The sequence below is a fragment of the Drosophila kikkawai genome, chromosome 2L, assembly GCF_030179895.1.
Source record: "Drosophila kikkawai strain 14028-0561.14 chromosome 2L, DkikHiC1v2, whole genome shotgun sequence".
In the NCBI taxonomy this organism is placed as follows: Eukaryota; Metazoa; Arthropoda; class Insecta; order Diptera; family Drosophilidae; genus Drosophila; species Drosophila kikkawai.
The window spans coordinates 17,635,995-17,641,865 of record NC_091728.1 but is presented as its reverse complement, the minus strand read 5'-3'; the positions used below and the strand labels follow the sequence as shown (position 1 = coordinate 17,641,865).

The 5,871-nt window shown below is 35.2% G+C and overlaps 1 long non-coding RNA gene across 1 annotated transcript; it reads right to left on the bottom strand.

Annotated features, from left to right (window-relative positions):
* Nucleotides 1–2,167: 2,167 nt before the first annotated feature.
* Nucleotides 2,168–5,497, bottom strand: LOC138929152 (uncharacterized). The gene is made up of 4 exons (XR_011445595.1): nucleotides 5,238–5,497; nucleotides 3,228–3,498; nucleotides 2,734–2,783; nucleotides 2,168–2,661 (listed from the first exon to the last, which is right to left on the bottom strand). It is a non-coding gene; the product is annotated as an uncharacterized lncRNA (long non-coding RNA).
* Nucleotides 5,498–5,871: the final 374 nt, after the last annotated feature.

Here is a 5,871-nt window from a genome sequence, read left to right as displayed (position 1 = left end):
AGAGAGAGAGAGAGAGTATACAGGAGTAGAGAGAGAAGGCCATAGAGTGCGTGTAATTGGATGCGTCAGATTGCAAGCTAATTATAGGCAATGCAAATACAAATACAAGCAAACCGCCAAAACTCATCTGATTAAGCCTCTACATCCGCATCCGGTCCGCTTTTCCCTCCTAATTTTCCCCCTCCTCGTACCTTTAGGGATATTTGGATTGTTTTTTGCTTTTTGGTACGATGCTGTGTATATATTTATATCCGAACTAATAGCGGGTTATAAATCTGGTCGAGCGTTCCGCCTTAAGCCAAAGAATAAAAGCATAAAACTTTTCACGATAAATTTCACAAACAAACACCTGAGATACATCATTAGATTAAACACAAAAGATACCACGGCAATGGAGACAAAAGGGGGATGGGGGTAGAGAAAAGGAGCACACAAAGATGTTGGAAAATCTTGACGAGGGAAGGTGGATTATCTTTTCCGTACAGTAGAGCGAGAGTGTGGAATAACAAAAGCTTAAGCTTATGGATAAACTATAGGTGACCAAGCCTGGCAAATAAATTTTGACAACAATAATAATTTTAAGAAAATATTTTGAATGTTTATAAAAAACAAATTTTAATCTAAACAATCATAAAGTATTACATTGAAATTTTAAATTAATTCTTCTTTCCCTTTTTGATCACAGAAAAACTCCCCTTAGAGCCACTGTGCCAGCACTAATGCTTCCGTTTTCCCTGCCATTTCCTTCGGTTTCCTCCGCCACTACCTGGCAAGCTCATTAGTGAAAAATTACTTTCGCGGTGACTTATGTCATTCTGCATGAATTTGTATTTCTGCTTTTGTTTTCCGCGGCTCCTGTGTACATTTTTATTCGGTTGGCTTCTACGCGGTGGCTTGTGGCTGGTCTTGGCAAAAAAATTGCTGGCCATGAATCATCATCTGCATCATTTGGCCCACAAAAATGTGAAAAGTCGCAGAGACAGAGAGCTGACAGTGGTGAGGGAAAAAGCCAGCCAATTTTCCCTTTGCGTTACGTGCTGCAATTGCAAAGATGTCAAGGAAAACTTTGTTTGACTTTGGCATGCAAATCATTAAACGGAATGCCAGGCACTCGGGTATTTCTCAACAATTTCCTGGATTTTTTCCAGGCATCGCAGGTTGAAAGCACACCGCAGAATGTTCGTTTAATGAAGACCGTTAAATACGCACACACGCGTCATGAAATATTATTAACGCTTGCGCTGCTGCTCCTGCGGTTGGTAATTAAAAAATTGCTCATACGTCACGTGAGGCAATCTCTCTTGTTTTAATGCTTTTCATAAATGTTACGCATACGGCTGCGCCGCGGGTGGCTGAAGTCAGCACTCAAATGTCAACAGTAAATGTTAAAATTTAATAAAGCAACCAGGAAAAAACCAACCGACAGAATGAAAAATTAAAAATTATAAAATACAATGCTGACGCAAGCGTAAAAAACATTATTTATCAGGTGCTTAAACACATTTATGACAGTTCAAGCTTAAGGACGACCGAACAATGTGTTGAGATCAATTATTTAACTCGTTAATTTGTCGGGATATGACAAAGATTCTTTAAAAATATGTTGTGTTTTTTTTTTATTTAAATCTTAAAGTAAAAATTATAAAGATAATTGTATAATTTTCTTATTATCATTAAAGTTTATTTAAAGGAAACCCACAATTTACAAATTTTTCCATTGCGAAACACTGCAGTTGACAGTTTTGTGTATAAATTTGGATTAAAGAAATTAAAGAACAAATATGCCAGAGATAAAAACAAGGGACCTCTGACCAAATGTTCCATCAATGAGAAAATTTCAGTGTGTGCAAATTAAATTAAAATGCCAACGCGCAAAATGCTGGCAAAAGAAATGTATTTTCCTTCTAGATTTTTCTTGTTGCTATTTGATATGTCTGCATGTGTGGCTACTGCTTTCGTCAGTTCCTAAAAAAAAAACAGGAAGCATTACAGTGAAAATATTTTTCCTATATACATTTTTCTTTTAATTTCTTCTCACAGAAGTCTACCATTTTATATTTTTATTTTCTTAGTAATATAGATTATTATTGTGTATTATTTAAGTTTTTTCTTTAATTTACTAATACCTAAAATTTTATTAGAATTTTTTCCCTGTGTTGTAGAAATGAGAATAGTTGTAGTAGTGGCCATAGTAGCCTCAGCACGCTCCATATTGCTCACGCGCTTCGCTTCGCTTCTATTCAAGCAAAGGACGAAGGACGAGCCACTGCTGTAGCCACCATCTTTACAGCATTTTCATCAGCGCTGCACAGCACACCGCGTTGTCATTTATCAAAAAAGCTAAAAGAATATATTTACATTCTGAAATATGGCATTTTTATGCATTGGTGTGTTGCATTTTGCAAAACGGCAACAACATCCTTCCCGCCGCCGCCTCCCGTCATCCATCGTCCTTGTGGAATGAAAAAATTTCATATATGAAATACGAATTCATAAGGCGAGAAATATTCCTATGTGTGAGTTTTGTGCTGTTCGTTGTGTATACGCCACGTTGGTTGCAATTTATGCAGACATTCACTTACATAAAAGCACATAAACACACACACCAGCACACGTTTGTTACATCGTCTACTCACACCAGCAAAGATGCTTATATATTTGCTTAATATTTGTTGGAAAGAAAGTTTGGTCGTAAGTGCATTGGCCAGTATATATTTCAAACACAAGACTTACCCGAGACTCTTCGAACTCTGAACTGTTTTATGTGCAGCGCCAGTCGTGATCTACAGTGCGTAACATGAGTGTAAGTAAAATCAATGAAACTTTAAATTTATATAGAATTATTTTCCTTGTTTTTTTTTTTAAATATTTTAAAATTTTTGGATAAACCAAAAGTTGGACATTAATGGTTATTGAATTAAGAAGTAATTAATATTTGTAAATTATTTAGGTTCAATAAACAATCAAAAGTAATTTTAAATTCTCCGTTAATCCTCTCCAAATATACTATATTTTCTATCAAACTATCAAAGGAAACAGTTCTCTCGACAATTTGCTAAACACAAATTAACGTTTGGCCCAAAAGCAACTATTTCAATATTATTGTAGATGAAGCTGTTCGGATCCTGCCTCTGGCCAGCAGTATCCGCCCATAAAGACACAAATGGCTGGCATAAAATACAAGCCTTAATGCTTTAATAAAATGCCTCATGGGCTTACACACTCACACACATGTTATTCAATTGCCTGCAGGTCCTGCGGATGGAGTGAAGAGGTCCTGGCTACACCAACAAATTAAGCATTGACTACAGTGTCCGGTGAATGGTATGGAAACGGTGGCCAGTGAGAGGCATACAGAGCGGAGGGATGAAGCCTGCTGGCACATACAATAGCACTTTAAGCACAGTTCAGGCTCAACACTCTGTGTCCCGAATTCTCCTGCCCCCTTTAACCACCTGCCGATGTTACATTTTACTTGGCCAACAGTTTTTGTAATTCCTGGCCAATACCCAGTAGATGGAAAGTTGTTGGGAGAGTATGGAAAAAAGGAATACGAAAAGATAAATTCTATTTGGATTTTGTAATAATTTATATAATTATGAAATATGTTATAAATATTTATAATAAAAAAAATAAAATATAAAAAATATAATATTGTGTACATCCTAAGAATTCATGACTTTTAAGGATAATTAACCAAACCAATCACTGTTCATGTTAAACTAAAATTATACAATGATCACTTCCGCGTCTATAACTTTTGGCCGTCAATTTCACATCCTGTTCCTGTTTGTTACCCCCTTTTGCCATTTTATGCTTGTTCATTTGCCCTTATTCTGCTCCTCTCGCATCTGTTCTGCACTATTTTCTTCCTTTTTTTTGGGATGTTTACTAATTAACCGAAACATGCGCTCCTTGTAGTTACGCCTTACTTTGGCACTTCCTTTGTTCCACACACACACACACAGAGCAGCGTGTGTTAGTGCGTGTCTTTCGGTAGCATTGATGAAAGGCCTGTGCTTTGTGTGTGTATTATTTTGCAATTAACAATCTGCGCCTCAAAGCAACGCCCAAACACTTTTGGCTCAGAGAAAATAAACAGAACAAAAAATGCTAAAAGGAAACAGCAACTTATTGGCTTTAAGGCTCTTTGGGCATTTTTCATTTCGGTGTCCGAATTTTTGTCTCACTTTAATTGCAAATTGCTAGTTGCGCATACGCCCCGTGTGTCCGCTGTTAATGAGCTGATAATGAATTTATTAAATTTACCACTCGTTTGCATTTTATAGCCCAGTCGAGTCCATTCCATAGATAAATTAACTCCTCGTTGGGCTATATATATATTTTTTTTCTAGTGGCGCTGCTACTATTGTAATGAGCCAGCGAAATAATTTATTTATTATTTATGCAGAGACGAGCCATGTAAATTGATCCGAATGTTGTTTCACATTTGCCCCATTCCTTTTTTTTTTTTAATTTATGCACTTTGTTTAATAACTTTAATGGCGGCTCGAAATGTGGGCCATAATAAATCAGCATTTACACGACTGAACTAACCACTGCAGATGAAAAAAAGAGAGAAAAAACGCAAATTAAAAGTTAAAAACTAAAACATTCAATAGCCGAAGTTGTTGACTCCCTTTCAGGCAGTTAAAAATGTAATTTACTTTTGTTTTTAACATTCCAAGAATAGATATATAGAATAGATATATAAGTAGTAATAAAACGGATAATTTTTAATAATCAATATTAATACAAATAATAATCTAAACATCACAAAATGTGTACTCCTCGTTTTTTACATTGCCTACTTTAATACAAATTAATATAGATCCCATTTGCGGTCAGCCATAAATAAAATAAAGAGAAAACAAAGTATTTAACGAAATACAAATTAGGTGAATTATATATAGGTTTATATACATACATGGATGTATATCCTTTCTCTGCCCACTTTCAATGTTTAATTATCTGCCATTCCCTTAGCCTTGCCACCGTTGATTACCCTCTATGATGCCGCAAAATTTGTAAACATTTACTGCTAATTAAATTTAAATGCAATTAACTCGAGTGCTTGATTTGATACACACTAAAAACACTGAGTTTTTTGGTGAAATAAATATATATATCAAATTAAATATAAATATATCCATTTAAATGGTCGTTTTATTAGGCTTAGCCCTAAACATAGTAATTATTAGCGTGAAGGGAGGCTTGGAAATTCATGTTTGGCCTACCAAATTGTTGTTTAAGCGTTGATTTAAATGGTTCAATGAACCAAAATGTTATGTTTGTATCCAGATAGTTGTGGCATTTTATACAAACTGATTTAATTTATTTGTTTACAATAGCGAGATGGCTTTTTAAGCTTGCTTATCAAGCACGTAGAATATTTAAGTGGTGAGACCACAAAGAAACAGTTTTACTATTGATTTTTTAGTTGAGTTATTTAACTGTAAATTGATTTTATTATTTTAGTAAAATATTTAGTCAAGGTTTCTCCCGAGTATGAGAAAATACTTAAAAGAAATTATATGGCTTTGTGTAATTAGTCAAGAAGGCCTTTCTGCGATTCAGTGGAACGAACGTTACTGTTAAAACTATGGCGAAACCTTTCAAACCGTTTTAAAATAATTAGAAAACGTTGCAACCAATTTTGTATAAAAGGCGGCTTATTCAGGCACTGCAGCAAGTTTTCAGGAATCAGTTAGCCCGAAATGGATATTATCAGAGGAACCTTCCACCTGTTAATGGCTTTCATGATCCTAAACAAGGCATTAGGATGTGCTTGGACAGAGCAGTGCCGTACCTGCTTAAGAAATCGAGAAGAAAAATATATGACTTCTACAACGGTGATACCTTTTGAAGATA